This window comes from Empidonax traillii, unplaced genomic scaffold (genome assembly GCF_003031625.1).
Source record: "Empidonax traillii isolate 1590-97213 ecotype Southwest subspecies unplaced genomic scaffold, ASM303162v1 scaffold274:size1118153, whole genome shotgun sequence".
In the NCBI taxonomy this organism is placed as follows: Eukaryota; Metazoa; Chordata; class Aves; order Passeriformes; family Tyrannidae; genus Empidonax; species Empidonax traillii.
In genome coordinates, this window is record NW_020955467.1 from 711,073 (window position 1) to 728,325 (window position 17,253).

At 36.7% G+C, this 17,253-nt stretch overlaps 1 protein-coding gene across 4 annotated transcripts in view; it reads right to left on the minus strand.

Annotated features, from left to right (window-relative positions):
- Positions 1 to 17,253, minus strand: part of INSC (INSC spindle orientation adaptor protein) — a 137,576-nt gene that overhangs the window by 71,922 nt on the left and 48,401 nt on the right. The window contains exon 1 of one of the 4 annotated variants that reach the window (XM_027889886.1): positions 2,116 to 2,119. The exons of the other annotated variants lie outside the window; for them this stretch is intronic. The gene's annotated coding sequence lies outside the window, so the exon portion shown is untranslated. Of the gene's footprint in view, positions 1 to 2,115; positions 2,120 to 17,253 lie in introns of those variants that run through there. 4 annotated transcript variants of the gene reach the window in all.

Here is a 17,253-nt window from a genome sequence, read left to right on the forward strand (position 1 = left end):
TATGCAACTTTGGCAGGTTCATTCTTTGGCATCCCATTTCCTGCTTGATTCCAAAACCTTAACTAATCTTTACTAGAATATCTTTCTTCTCATTTCCATTTGCCTCTTATTCTACCTCTTCTCAACCCTTAGATATAAGCATTATATTTTGCTACTTTACACTTGGAGTCACTACAAAACTTTTCTAGCAAGTTCAGCAGCCTAAATAGAATAATTTTCCTGCCTTTTGTAGGCTGAGTTGTGTTTTGCTTCTTCTTCAGACACATTTCTTTCTCTTCCCATGCACCTGACAGAATCAAAACAAGATGGTTTTGACCAAGGATGCTTCTGGCTGCCTTTCGTTTCTATTTGTGCAGGTGTTGAACCTAAGAAGGCAGGTTGAAAAGTTACAGTCAATACGAAAAGCCAAACTTACATTATATCTTCATTTCAAACACCCTTTCAAAACAAAGACTTGGGCTATGCTATCACTTTTTCCATCAGACTTTGCTCATGATTGCACTGTGTTTTGTTATAAAACATTTAAGGCAAAAACACTTTCACAAATTATCCCAGTGTTTTCCAATTGAAAATGGGAATTCTGAGCCACCTCATTATCAAATATATTTCTATGAATTAACTGTAATGTAATATGTCATAGGCTTCTGGGTGATATTCATGGATACCTCAGGACTGTAGCATAAGCACTAACTGTGAACCATCAATTTAAAAAGTAAGAACTAAATGTACTACATTCCAATACTCCTTAAAATTCCGCCTCTGGCTTCAGTGGACTCTGGATCAGGCTTGGGTGCGTGGTACTCATGATTCTGTAGAGGATGTTTGGAGTCGATTTCCCCCAGGGAAAAAATCAAGGATAAAGAACTTTAAGAATAACATAAGCCCAGAGAGAAGGCTCTGGAAAGGCCTGAATTGGAACTGGAAAGATCCAACAGCATATGTGGAAACTCTTTTCCTTGGTCATCTTGGCACTGTTCAAGCTCTGGATGCAGCATTTGCAGGAAAAAATTTGTCAGCACAGCAAAGAAGAAGAGATAACACAGTGGTCCTCTGGAAAGCATGGAAAGGAGTGGAATTCCCTGACAAGAGCCTTTGTGCTACATGGGGGCATTTACATCCACATGGACAGAACTGCAGGAAAACTTTTAATTATGGATACACTGGTTCCCTTACCTTCAAAATGACTTTGTTCTACTAACAAAGACTTTGTGCTTTAATGTATTAAATATTTCCTTTTTTTATTTATTGTTATAAATCCTGTGCATCCATTAATGAAATAAGGCAGATTAAAGCAAAACAACAAACTTATCAGAATTTTTTGCTTACAACCAAATGACTTTCCTCTTTTAACTCCTGCATTTTCCTTGCATCGTGCATTATTGTTACAGAATGAACTACAAACATCATTGAAAGAGAGAACACATTTGCAAAACAGTGCTATGGGTGTGCTTATTACTCTTTACTAAATTCAATTTTATGCTTTACTATGCTAAATTAGAGGAAGATGATTCAGAGAGATGCTACAGACATTTTTACTTGGCAAGTAGGGAAAGAACAATTTAGCACTATGTTTCCTTTAGCAAAAAAGAAGACAGAGTTGCTTATTCAGAATGAAACCTTACACTGCCGTTCAGTGCTGGCAAGAGAGAATAAGAGTAGATGAGAAAAAGGCTTAATTAAATATGTTTAATGTTGATGACTGGACTTAAGTGAAAATCACAAACCATTCCTAAACTGAATATTAAGTCTCAAAACCATAGAATTTTGGAAAGGAATTGTAGGAAGTACTCTCTTCACTAATGTCAGTAGATTTTCCTACACTTTTCAGTAAAGAGACAATAACAGAATATTCTGAATTGGAAGGGACCCACAAGGATCATCAAGTCCAACTCTTAAGTGAACGGCCCATACAGGGATCAAATTCACAGTCTTGACATTATTAACACCACTCTCTAGTCAGCTGAGCTAATCTCAGGATCTTCACTCCTTGAATGCATTAATGGACACTTCAATGCATAGTGTGTGCTTTGAACTTTCAGGTTTTGGAAGGTACACTATGGGATGCTCAGAAATACCTCATATGCAGAGTGTAGCTTATACATCTGTTGAAACAACCGCTGACTGGATAGGATTATTCCAAAGTTTTACTTCTTTCCGTTCCATAAGCAAGACCCTTCAGAGAGTTTCTTTTTCAAGAACAGATGCAACACATGCAGTGGGAAATCTGCATAAGCACTGAGTACTGTACCGAGATGGTCACCACCAAACCAACTGAGGCACCCTTACAAATACCATCTTTCCAGGAGTCCATACTAAAAACACAGGCTCCATAACGTAATGTGCTCTTCACACAAGGCTTTCTGCATAACTCTAGATTAAGGTTGTAAGCTTTGTGCATTATTTCATATTAGAAAGAGAAATCCAAGCTTTTTTTCCTTTTTTTTTTTTTTGCCCACTTTATCTATGCAGATGTGTTGAGTGGCTGTACACAGCCTGACTTCTATTTTCTGAAATGTTTTGAGTTTGCATGTCTCTCCAGCCACAATAATGTTACTCAGAGAAGCAGAGTGATCTCGTGAATAGATTCAAGTAGAAATTCAAAAAGTTGGGCTCTACTCTTTGCTATTCTAATGATACTTCGAGAAGTTTTATCACCTCCTGCCATCTTTCTCTCCTGCTTAACTCTCTCTCTCTCTTCTCTGCTTAGCCTGTGAAGTGACACTTTATTGTTTTTGCTCTTGAACACTGCACACAGTGTTCTGATCTAGACTGGAGCTTCCAGATGAGAGGAGTTCTGAAGACCAAATAGGAAAAGGAGAAGGAAATGAATGGTTATTTTTACTACCATAGAGTTGCTTTTGAATGAGGGAAAACAGCTAAGTGTGAAGAATGCCTGAACTAGAACAGTCTCATTAAAACATAAAATCCAAAGCAAATGGATTCCAAGACCTGAAATAGACAAGAGTTCAGGAGGGTTCTACAAAAGAGCAAATGAGGTGAAGAAACAACAACAGTCTGGTTTCTTGGTGAAAGTAAAGGTGAGTGGGTGAGGAGTCCTGCAGATTGCTCATTCCTTGGAAATAATTCATTAGTGAGGACTTTTCACCTTGCTGCTGTTCACAGTAACTCATAATACCAGGTGTAAAAGAGGAGCAAGGAAGAGAGCAAATCTTGCTGACAAGAGCCCCATTGCACAGGTGTCAATCTCCATCTTCACAAGGGACCAAGTGAAAAGAATTACTCCAGAGGATAGAACCGAATGTCTTTTACAGGGACTGAGAAGATACTACAAATGATGACAAGAAGAAAAGACAGAATAAAGATTGCTTCTTTTTCCCCCTTCTTAGTTAGTAGAATGAAACAGCATATCTATTTATTCCTCTTCATTTAACGAGAGCAGGGTTTGGGTCACTGTCAGTGAATCCTTGGCACAAATGAGTTATCCATGATTCATAAGGGTGTGCAGGCTCCACATTCTGCAGTGCATTAAAAACAGAACAATGATGTTTTCCAGAAAAAAAAAAAAAAAAAAAAAAAAAAAAAAAAAAAAAAAAAAAAAAAAAAAAAAAAAAAAAAAAAAAAAAAAAAAAAAAAAAAAAAAAAAAAAAAAAAAAAAAAAAAAAAAAAAAAAAAAAAAAAAAAAAAAAAAAAAAAAAAAAAAAAAAAAAAAAAAAAAAAAAAAGGTGTCATTCTGGTGTCATTGCACAAAAATTAGTCAATTATCCCTTCTTAATTATTTACTAACATTAATAAACTCTTAGTGGCCATAAAAGAACCTGGAAAACAGCTCACAGAGCAAAAAAGTGTGGTGAACACCATTGTTTTTCAATAATACATCCCAGGTTCAATGAATTAGCCTCTGGCACCAAATATAAATAAATGGATATTTTATGTGAGTACATTATTTTGCATTTAAAAAAAAAAACAATTAAAGGATAAGTGGAACTAGGTTTTTGTCCTGTTATAATCCTTTATGATATCCCAGAGTACAGCAAGCAAATTGGATGTGAAAATACATTAGAAATGGAAGCAAGGAACTGTTCCATCATATTAACTCTGTTATCATCACCAGCTTTAACTAAATAAATTTATTTCATATAAGTTACTGTGGGATTACAGAACCTTCCTCACAAACAGGAAACACCTGTGTGAAAAAAATTTTACTTATTCAATGATTATTCTCTTTCATCTCCCCTTTGTCAATCTTTATAAGAGTAAGAAATTCAGAGGAAGGAAAACAATGTCTGTATGTTTGCCTAGTTTCTGATTAACAGTCCTTTTCTGTTGCCACTATGTAACCAAAAAACCAGATAATTAACTTCACTCTATTGAAAAGCAAATAAAGTAGATTCAGTTTTCTACATGATTTAAATGTTCTACTGTTTTCCAGAGTGCAAAGACAAATCAATTTAGCTTTACTAAAAGTTTTTCATCACTCATAAAATTTTCAAAGCACATGCTCAGTAGTTTTTCAGTCCACCTGTTCTCAAGCAGGATGTACATTTGTACCTGTAGCTACCACTAATACAAAAATTCAGGCAGTAATTGCAGCGTTAACTTGGCACATGGACTGCAAGCAAAAAGTTGTGCAATTCAGATCCACCTCATCTGACACCTGTTTCTGGAAGGACTCAAACAAAGTCTTGAGAAACAGACAATCTAAAACATTTGAAACAGGATCAACACTGTGTATTTTGGGCCATCTTTAACTTGGAGAGAAATGTAGTTTCTGGTGTCCCTCCACCTGCAGAATTTTCATTTAACTGAATTCATTCTTAGACTGGAGATTATCCAACAAAAAGCAAAGCAGCTGAAATTTTCTCTAAACAAAAAAATCAGAAGGCAAGATCCAATTACACCATTGCTATCTGGGGAAAGATTCAGCAGTTCTCTTCAATATATTCCATAAGTTTATACCTTATAGATGCACTCTTCAAAAAGGCACTGACAAGTGCCTCTGTTCTCAAAACCGAACTAGAAAATGCCCCTGATTTCTTGCTTCTCACTACTGCTGTGTACAAAAGCCAACAAAAGACAACCCATTTCCAGTGGCCAGCAGAAAAGAAATGCCAATGAACTCACTTAAGGATGATCAAAAAAAAACGAGTGTGAAGAAGCAAGCAGAACAACAGCAATTCCTCACAATTTCACACTTTCAAATGGCATTCAATTCTCTGTGTAGAAGGTGGGGTGGAAAGGAGTCAGCGCTACATGCTGCAAACTTACTCCTGCAGTTTCATCAGTGAAAACATGATTAAATGTCTCCTCGCCTGTATTGTGTCAGACAAATACTGACAACAAGAACTGCGGGCTTATGTCTTTGCTTTTCTCTCCCCCTCCCAGCCAGCACCTCAATCCTGCAGACATCTGACCTAACCTAAGAAGTTTTGAAGACTTGAGGTACTCCAGACTTCATTATTCAAGTCTAAGTGTGATAGTGAGGCTTTGAAGTGCAATATGGATAAAAGTGTCATTGGTCCCACTGAGACTGGAGAGGGATGGGACAGTATCTTCTTCCTCTAATCCAGAAATATCACCTTTGTCTCACAGCACTCTTGATCTACTAAATATATGGTTTGGTTTCTCACTAAGCATGCCTTTACTGGAACTAGAACTCTGCTGTACTTCACAGCTGCCTTAAAAGATGGCTGGTGATAGCAGGACTGAGACCACAACAGGGCATATGCCCATTTATTCATTATCTTATTTGTGTCCATATGCACACAGTTTAAATCAAATGTCATGATATTCATATAAAGAAAAGCATAAGTACTACATCTATGAGCCTACACATCAAATATCAAAACCACATCAGATCTAGCGGTGGTTGGCCATTTTCTGAGCAATTGTGTTGTTTCTCTCTTACTCTATCCTCTCCTCCCCTCCCTTTTTTTTTTTATCAGATCAGTTTTTATGTATCAGACTTAACTTGCAGTCACAATGAAGAGTGCACATATATGCAAGCCACACTAGCCAAAATCCCAGCTCTTGAGGGGTTAATCAGTGGTCATATATCTGCTGAATCAGACCACTAAATTGTTACTCATTTTAACCTCATATTCCATCTTGCAGCTACTTGTTGTTCTAACATTAGTCTCATGCACTAGATTCTGCTGGAAACATTTGCCTATCAATACATATTTATACTTCGAAGGATGGTCTTATTAAATAGAAGCTGTCGGAGAGGGGGATATTTTCCTCTGCTGATTTCAAATAGTTAAGTGGACTAGACAAGAAATATTACCTTCACATAGAGGTAAAATCCTAAATATTCAAACAGAAGAATCATTTCTCAGTCACCTGTACTCCTAATTCCTGTAATTTCATTGTACAACTTCAGCTTTAAGAAAAACAAATGCAAAGACTTGACAAATAGTTCTACAACACCTTGTTTCCCTTCATTTAATCCGCAGACCTAACCTACTGTGAAATAATCATCTTGCATAAGCATACAAGATTCCTTCAACTTTCTACCTTCATATTTCTTGAGAACTGCAGAAGAGTTTCCCCAGGAATTTTCTAGGCCATACTGAATAATCTCTAAATCATATTACCATTGGGTAGGATACCCTTTCACCACTTCTTCACAAGTATGTGGCTCAGGGCACAGGTGCCTGACAGTGACAGCATTCTGAGCACCACAGCTTAAAAGCACCCAGAAAAAAAGCTTGGAGAATGGTGTTAAGGCAAATAGCAGCAGCACTTTGCTGCTTATTAGCAAAAGATCTGACCATTTCTGACATAAAAGGATGCCTGAAATCCTAACTTGTCTTCTCTTATGTTATTGTAATAAATAAGCTAACCTGTACCACATTTATCTTCTTGAAGTAGAAAAACTTGTCCTAACGAGCTGCAGAGATGTATACAGGCCTCTGATGATAATGGGCTGTTTTCACCATCGATGCTCTTTGAGACATAAAAAATAACTAAGAGCACTTCTAGTTATAGATTACTTAAAAACCTAAACTGGGAAGCAGAGCTGCTGTATGCTGGGTGCAAGAGTGATTGGAGGTTATATATAGGTCCAAATAAAACTAAGGTTAATATACCTGCAGGAAGCATGTGTGATTCCTGTACTACATTTGTGAAATATTATGCATGTTTCAGCATATCCGTTTTCTCTTTCCTGATTTATTTAATGCTGAGGTGATCATATTTGCCCAAGGCATTTCTTCAGATTACGAAACAAGTGATCAGTGTGGAAGCACATGAAAAGTGCAAAAGGTGGCTTCACTTGGCCTTCATATAAGGCCTCCGTGTCATTTTATAACATGAACATGTGTCCATGTGCAAGCACACATTGAGGGGGGTCCAAATGAAATGATGAATAGAAAGAGAAAGCGAATTTCAAAACAAGAAGTATGTAGAAAGCTAAGTGACCTAATTCCAGGCTTCTAGTACCTGAACTGGCCTAGAAGACTGATGGAGAGAAACTATTTACAAGAGTATGTAGTGACAGGACAAAGAGGAACAGCTTCAAACAGAAAGAGAGTTGGTTTAAATTGGATATTAGGAAGAATTTCTTTACTGTGAGGGTCATGAGGCACTGGAACAGGCTGCCCAAAAGCTGTGGATGCCCCACCCCTGGAAGTGTTCAAGGCTGGGTTGGATGCAGCTTTGAGCAACGTGGTCTAGTGAAAGATGCCCCTGCCCATGGTCAGGTAGGTTGGAACTAGATGATATTTAAGGTCCCTTCCAACCCAAGCCATTCTATGATTCTAACACAAATAGGGTGACAAACTCCCCACATAGCTATGATTTTCTTTGTGTCCTATCTTTGTAAGCAATTCTGAGAAAATCTCAGCTCAAGTGTCATGACCAAAAGCGCCACGTAGATAAAATGGAGAGAGCAGTGACACAAAAGCATTCCTTGAGACACACTGAGAGGACAGCAGAAAAGAGTACTATATGTAACCAAAATAAACTATAAGCCTTAAAGAGGATAGGCCACTGAAAAAATGCCTACAAAAGGCAGAAGTAAAAAATGCACAGAGAACAGCAATAAGCTTTTGAAACATATGGAGACCTTTTTATTTCTTCCAAATACAATTTGGAAGAAATTTCAATTTTCTTTCTGGAAATGCAAGACACTTCACAGATTTTCTAGAACTGAAATCAAATTTTCTGTGGCATTGCACTATGAGCAGAGTGTGTATTGAATGTATATCATGTGATGTGTCAAATTAAAAAGCAGATGGCCAAATGTTGTCCTAAATCATAATTGAAAAAGATCAGAACTGCCCAGAAACCTTCCCTATTTCTTCCACAAGCACATACATACACACAGTGACATTTAATTGTCAAGCAAAGAGCAGTATCACTTTTAGATGCTGAAGAACTCACAAAGATAACGGGAAGAATTGCTTGAACGCTTATCTACCATTATAAAGAGAGTAATGAAGACTTATTACTCCAGTTTCTCACCTCGTGAAGACATGGGCCTGATTCATCCTACCTGGCACCAGCCAAATCTGAAAGGGGATTCAACTGCAGTATATCTGTCACCCTACACTACATACAGCAGCTGTCAATCTGCTTTGGCTTTCACCCCAGTTACCATAGCCCTTGTAGCACACACAGAGCACCAGTGACGCTGTGTGCCAGCAAACATCCTCCACTTCTGGTCTGCTGGCACATCTGCACTTAACAATCCCGCAAGGGTGGTTGTTCTGCTGACTTAGAGACCCTCTCTGTGGAAGGTCTTCAGTGTGTGAGCTGTGGTTCATGCTTATGGGTTGGTTCATGCAACCCAAACTAAAGAGCAGGAGCAAATAAAAAAGCAAGGTCCCTGCCTCTCATGTCGTGGCAGACATTTAAATTAAAAATGCAAATCCTTGTCTTTGTTATTGTTGCAGAATATGTTGGAGAGGTGTGTAACTTGATATCAAAGTGTTAATTTAAGTAGTAAAAAATTCCCAATTGAGCATTTACTGAGGTCCTTTCGCTTGCAGCAACAGAAACTGCAGTAGAACAATGCTGAGTCCAATGCATACATTGAAATGCTCCCTCTTACAGCAGGGCAGCTGTGTAGCAGTTTAGTCGGTTGGACTGTCTTCATGTTTTACCAAGAAAAAATGCACTTTCAAAATTACCGAAATCAACCTCTCTTCCAGCAGTTGAACTACAGAAAACATTCAGTACAATCCCAGCCCTTCAGAGCAGAACAAAATGCTTGGGGAAATAAATATCTTACTTTCCCCTGGCAGTAGCAGTTGATTGCTTTTCAGGTTGCTCCTGGTATTTTAGCCAAGAGCAATAGGGGTTTAGGCTCTCTACACAGCAAAACCAGCAGTGCTTCCATCTAATCACTTTCTGGTTCACCCTCATAACATAAACACTGCCCTCACGCCTCCACATCAGGACTGTGCTGCAGGAAGAAAAGTTTGTTTGCTTCTAAATGAGGTGGAAAACTTCTCTCAATAATGGTTCGACCATAAAGCTAAGTTTCTGTCAAAAAAAAAACATTTAAAAAAAATTATGAAGAGACATTGCTTTGCCATATTTGTCCCTCCTGAGTTCCCACTGAGTGCACTGGACTAAAAGAATGTGTTAAACAATAGCAGCTTACAAAGACTCTTACTTCAAATCTGTAAGCCCGAAGACTTCAACGATATTCTCAAAACTGAGAACCCAACTCAAACACTGCTGGAGGTTGGACACTGGTAATATTCACAAGGTAACTTGCTTTAAGCCTTGATGACCAGCCAGCATGTCAGATTTTAGGCTTAGAATTTTAAGTGAATTATTTTTGAGAGTTGTAATTTAAAAAAAAAAAAAAAAAAAGGCCTTTTTTTAAATAAAAAATGTCCTTTTGCATCAATGGCACAAAGCATAGAAAATTCTGGCCCAGAATTCAAGTCTAGACTATAAATTCAGCCTGCACACAGTTATGTCTCCCTTACTCTGTGGTCCTGACAAACAAGATTAACAATCTGAATATGTATCACTAGCTGATTTCACTTTTTCCCAATTCCAGTTTTTACCTGTCCTTTGCTTTTATCCCACCACCACATCTATCACAGAGGTAAGTTGTCAGACTGATTTTGATGTTAATATAGACTTTGTTTTCCCAAACTTTGGAAAACAATTGTATAAATATATGAAGATATATGAATTATATATTCATATATTGTATAAATATAATGGATGCATCACATTTATACATATTTAAAAAAAAAAAATAACCTGCAGCAAGAAAGGGATGAAATCAGAGATTCTTTTCAAAACAAATTATTCCTTGATTTCTGTGATTAAATAAATCTTAAAAATCAAAAGTGAAAAATTGAATAATTATCGAGACAGTAATTTCACATACTGAACAAACATCTTCCTCATCACATATAAACTGCTTCCACTCGATGAAGATGATCCGATTTAATTCCTATCTAATAAAAAACTAATTCTAATGATATTCACACCAGAAAGAGGGTAACATTCTGGATAGTTTTTCAAAGCTTCTCAGCTACGTTACAAAAGGAGAGAAGGTAGAAAACATCTGTGATGAGAATACCTGAGGCTCCCTGACCACAAGCTCATAACACTTTCAGAGAAGTCCCTTTATGTTCACTGACAGTGTAGTTACTCTACCGGGAGACAATGAACTTGGCTAAAAGTCACCATTTAGTTTTTCTAGTTAGCAGTACACTTTGTGCTCTGAACTCAGCAGAATATTTTTCAAAATGAAAAATTTAATAGAATATCTCACCATGTGTGTTTGCTTCCTGTCTAGGTAGAAACCTAGATTCACAATCATGGATTGTTTTTTACTTTTCAATTTACCAATTTTTAAATTACAGATAAACCAAACTAATTTGCACTTTCTGCATAAGTAGTATGAAAAATAATTTTTCATTGCTGTAACAAAGTAACTTCTTTCTTACATCATGTTTTACAAGTTGGATCTACAACGTTCGTTTTGAAATGCCAAGTAGGTAAATTCCAAAAATCAAGCATTGGTGTGTACACAGCTGATACTTAACAAGCCATTTTTTGCTCCATCATACTTCCTAAAATGTTGCTTTCAACTATCTTGCTATCCACTCAAATAAGCTCAACTACTTGGATACCATTGCCTAGCTCTGTCCTTTGTCTTTTAATAATTTTCTCTTTTCTTAATAATTTTCTCTGTTTAATCTTTATCCTGAACTCAGTTCTGCTGACATTTAAGATATTGGGAAAATACTTCCATAGCTTTAGTTTGTCAGAATATTATATTCTTGCTGTAAACCTCTATTTATGAAATCTATATTTATGAAGTTTATATTTCCATTGTACCCCTGAAAGAACTTGAAAAATAAAGCACCCACAAATAGCAAAATACAAAATTCAAATACTTGAAGTATAGTTTACACATGCAACACAATAAAAAGCTTTTTCTTTAAAAAAAGTAAAATATTGCATATAGGCCTTTAGGCATATTGCCCTAAATAAAAGTGTGTATATATAAATAGGAATATATACACTCAATTTAATGCGTTCTCTTAAATACTGTAAGGAGCAAAAAAAATCAACTTGGAATTGCTAAGAGTCACTTTTCAGCTTAATATTAAACTCCTGTATGCATTTCACTCCAAATCCCTCAGGGTTAATATGAGCTCAGAAACCCAACCACAAACAGACACTACCAAATTTAATGAGACTAGAAATGGGGTCACACCAAGCAGCACATTTCTCAAGATCACTATACTACTTGTCAAGAAAAAACATTTACAAAGTTGCAGCACTGTCCTGCTAGCTTTCTTAAATTTGCTCATTACAGGTTACTGAACAACTGATTACAAGATCCTCCCACCATCCCCAGGCAGCAGTGAACCAGATTAAGAGAGACCAGGCAATTAAATAAGGAAGAAATTCCCAGGAAACTTGAACTGAAATGACAAATACTGTATTTAGTATTTGTGCTAAGAAACAGAGAAAACAAATCATAGTAATATCATTAAAATACCTTTAATGAAGGGATTATTTTTTTTAATTGGATTGTGGGAAAACACCCCCAAAATAGCAAGGTATTGGTACTATTCATCATCCTCTGTAGCAGCCATGGTTGTAAAGAGAGTTTAATGAACTCACTTGCCAGGCAACACCACTGTGTAAGGGATAATAAAATGTTAACACATGGAAGGAATAAGTCAGGTTTTGTGAACGGAAACATACCCCAGATTTACTGAAAGCATCTGTTAGGTAATATTCAGCATTGCCAGTCTGGCACAGTGCAGTAGAATGATGCACACACATCAGGCATAACAAGGCAGATGAGCACGTAACACAGTGCTGTATAAGTATGATTTAAATAGCAACTTGTGAAGGTAAGCTAGTAAGGACTTCCTTTGAGTTTCCCCAGCTGAGGTGGAGAACGAAAAACAGGGGAAGCAAAAGTGGCTTGCCAAAGGCAAGAAGATTAATCAGCATTACAACCAGAGGAGAATCAGGAGGAATGATGAGTAATGCTAAATCAACATTAAAGTTTCAACAAACCATACTGGTCTTTTAAAGACAGATGACAACGCTTTTTTCTCACAATAAGGCAATAATTCAGTGAACTTGATTCCTTGAGCATTAGGATCTCTTCATTAGTCTGATCTTTGTTTTCAAGTTCTATGAAGATGTTTGTTCCTGTTAAGGGGGATTTCTTGGTCCTTTTCCCTCTTGGAACGCACAGTGAATATGCATGAAATGCTTCAAAGCATCTTCTATTTTATACAAGAAAGATACTTTGGATATACTGAAGTCAAAAGACAGAATTTTATCCTTAATTGCCTTTCAGGGCTAACAAGAACAATTCCAGCTACATTACCAGCATGATAACAACAATATGGCCTAACTGCTAAAAGGAGAGACAAAAATATGGATCTTTATTCTTGCCAGCTAGAATGCTGAATTCAGATTGCTTGATATGCATAAAGTTGTATGGAAAATCAGAGTGTTTCAGTAGTTTTGCAAAACAAATAATTAATAACTCTATATTGTTTATAGAAACACCAAGGTCAAGGATTGGACTCAATGATTCTTGTGGGTCCCTTCCAGCTCAGCATATTCTATGATTCTGCGAAAGACAGAAAAGTCTTTACTATGATTTGCAAAGTTCAGAAAGACCTGGAAAGTAAACAGGTCAAAAATTAGACATTGCTGACTACACTTTCCTTGTAAGATGTACTGCTTACTACTAATACTATTTAACATTGCCTTCCTGAAGACTCCATATGACTTGCAAACTCTTCCATGCAGGAAGAGGATTCGTTAATGAATCCAAATAACATTTTTTTAAGCTGCACACCAAGAACTGCAGGCAGTGCAGCAAAAAGGTTTTCTGCACAATTCACAGGGAGTGAATTCACAGAGTTTGTAGTTCAGGTTTAGCAGCGTTTAACGCCAGGAGGCTCACATGGACAACACAGAAGTCAAGAACATGGCTCCTACCAGCTGCCCACAACTGAAACATCGTGACATAACAACACAACATTACTGCACAGCAACTCAACCAAAGGACCTATTTTGCTTTTTTGGTAGGAGTTTAGGAGGGTTTTTTTTCTAAGGCTGAATTGCAAATAAGCAAGATGTGCTAAATGCAAGATGCCTAGATACTTAAGATTGTATCAAAACTATAAAGTTTCAGGGGTTTTGTCTTTTTTATTTGGGGGGGGGGGGGGGGGGGGGGGGGGGCAGGGCGACACAACCTGGAAACTAGAAGGAAAAACTGTTAATGCTAAGAAAGGTATAAAGTATAAAGCATTATCATAATGGGCAGACAGTGCCAAAATACAATTACTTTACAGTTTAAAAAGTTCCATGTTCTTCTCATAGTACACTTAATATACCCCAAACTTTCAAGAATCCATCTACCTGGCTAGGAGACTTCACAAAGCAGGCAGTATCAAGTTGCACTAAAAACTTTTGGTAGACTAAAAGAACTCAAAGCATTTGTGCCACTTAATGCATCGTTCACACTGTTGGATTAACAAACAAAAGAAGACTCACATGTGCAAGAAAAAACCTTAAACACAAAAATAACTAGCAAGATGTCTTCTGAAAACAAAGCACTCCAACAGGAGTGGTAGCAGATGTGTAAACCTTACAAAATGTGCATGAAGAAAAACAAGCATGATGAAGATTGGAATACAAGTAAACATAACAGACCACAAACAACAACTGAATGGTTTGAAAAGGTCTTGCTAACACCAGTAAAATTTTGCAGAGAGGCACAAACCATGGGATCAAAGCCACAAAACAATGAATAGAAGAGCTAACTACAAGGTATAAACTTGGCAGGATTACTAAATTGATCTCATAATAAACATTTCATGCAGTACTTATGAAGACAGCCAGAAAGCATCATCTCTGTCTGCCAGGTAAGGTAACCTAACATTCAGGCAAGTTCTGTCACTGTTTTCCTGTTCACTTATTTGAGAGATGTTTTCTGAAAAGGATGCCAAGTCACACACACAAGATATTCATTGGGCAGATAGGGACTGCTATTGCTCTAAGACACAAAAAGAGAAAAGTCTCTTCTATAGACTCCCACATTTCAAAAACATGCATTCTCAAAATAATCAGCCAAATTTCCTCCATGATAAAGGCCACATCAGCACTAGCTTGACCTCTTTACAGTGCTTGTGCGCCACACGCTGTGAAACATGTTACTGACCTTGATGGGAGGGATTCAGGATAAACTCCTAATTGTCTGTAGGGATGAAAGATGGTCTTGATTCTTCAAAAGTAGTTTCCAAGTAACAGCAAGCCACAAATATGAAATAAGAAGTTTAATGAAAAAAGGTCCAGAGAGGCCAGTTGAACAGCTTGTTTAAATTCATCACTTTGTTCACATTTGAAAGTCACCATAACTTCACAATTATTGTAATGGACAAACTCAAATTTCCTTTAGGTTAAAAGCCAAAATTCTTTTGCGACTTCTACAGTTCAACATACAATATTTTACATGATAGCTCTGGGAAGTAGTATAACATGTTTCTACAGTGTGTTATACAACTAAATATAAAGATACAGTAATAAAACTATAGTAAGGAAGAGGTTGGGAAATATCTTGCTTTCTGGCAGACTTGCAGACCCCAAAAATGCTTAAAGCACAAGTGAAACAATCTTTTTTGCTGCTTGCAAGCTTAAGTGCTGACCTACATTTTAATATCCTGAATATAGGAACAGAGATATTTTACCCATGGACTCAAAGAAAAAAAAAGCTGTTGAGTTCATATTCCTTATGAATGCCACCAAATGATAGCAAATCAATAGTTGCTGCTTTACTAACATCACCCTTTGGACTCAGTCAGAAAGAACATCTGAAAATCCTTCCCAGAAGGACCATATAGATGCACAAATCTGTTTTACTACCACCATCCAAACTCCCACAAACTACTCAGCTTTCACTTTGGTTACATGTAGAATATAAATCACTAAAATCAGAAATACTTCGTAGTAAGGTGAGCTCCCTTCCTGTCACTGTAAAATTATTTGCTGAATTGTTGTAGGGTAAACTGAGTGAAAGGGAAAGAATACAGAGTCATTAAATGAGACATCATTATTGCCTTGAGATATGCAGTAACTGATTTTATTTCTTGTCACCGGAAGGTAACTTTATTGCATTATTGGCAAAGCAGAGCACCTTCCTTTCTTCTTTTGTACTCTATTCCTACAGCCACTGAATTTTCAATTCCCTAGGAAGCATTCAATTCTCAAGTAGTTTTTAAAAACTCATAGGTCAGTGATTCATAGAGCCATGAACTTGGAATTCTGAAAATTCTGAATATTACAGGTAACATGCTTTTTTTTTCTCTGGAGTTTCTTACAGTCTTTATCTGAATGCTTTCAAAGAGCCACAACAAACAAGCTGCTGAAATCACCCAAATAAACTGATCATAGGGAAAGTAGGTTTCTAACAAGCAGGGTAGGATCTACGCACACAGTAAGTAGCCTGTAAAATACAAAACCGAAATACAAATGTTGTTTTCTGTTTTGCATGGAGTGCTTGTCATACAGGAATTTCAGTTTTCAGACATAGATGGGAAAAGACAAATACATAACAAGCCCTTGACTGTCAGCAGCAGATAATGTAGGAGACCATGAAACAGAAAGAATTCACACAGATGATGTCTAAAAAATATAGGACATATACAATCACTAAACCAAAAAAGCATTTAAACACTTGTACTTAAGCATGATTTTATGATTAATTATAACCTAAGCACAGCCCTAGAGCTAAAGACTTAAAAAAGTACTATTAAAAAAAAAAAAGAAATTAGGTAAATCTTGGGAGAACAAGAGACAGTAACAAATTGCAGAAGTCATGCAGATTCAAAGTAGAATGGTAAGAACTGAGAAGGTTAAAAAAGGAATAGAACAAGTGAGATAAAAGAGAATAACCCTTATTGAGGTTAACTCACACAAGTCAAATTAGCTAGAAATCATTCACTTGAGGGTTTCACATCTAAGAAAACAGGTAGATAACCTAACAGGAAATTTTGCAATCAGCTGGCATGCAACCAAATGACTTGCTGCCCAAAATTCAGGGCCAGAAAAACATAGTATCAAAACCTACAGATTCACATGGCCTACAGAATACAAGGGGTAAGACATCAATGGTTAGTTGAAAAAAAAGGCCAACCAACCTATATATCTGTGCAATTCTGGTCAAGATTCACTTTCTATGATGGAATAACATATCTTCCCTGCCTTTGATTCTTAGGATTAAATTACCCAGTATTTGAGAAATATTAGACACTCCAGGGATAGAAACCAACAGATAGATCCATTGTTTTCCTGACAGCCCCACTGAACACAAATCAAACATGCTGAAAGGCTCTTCATGTGTCTTATACCTTAACTTCAATATTTTTCAAAACATCTCTTTCCAGTAGCAGAGAGTCCACATGAAGCTTTAGAAATCAAACTAAAATGTGATGTGCATGGTCCCTGAAATAGTCCCTTTCCTGTATGGGTAGAAATTATCTCACTTTACAAACTTGGGGGGTTTTGTTTTGGTTTTCTTGTTTTGGTTTTTAAACCCGCATATTCATTACTGGGATTATTTTGTTAAGTGGTGGGGTTTATTTGGATGAGAAATTCAATTTTCATTATGAAAAAAAATAACTCATTATAGACTTCCATATTTGTCATCTGTCCATATATTCCACGAAGTTCTACAAGTTTGTCATCTTGATTTGTCAGAGAAATAAGTAGAATCAATGCAGTATAAAAATTCTGAATTTCTCTTGCTTCTGTTTCAAGTCACAACTTTCAACTTTT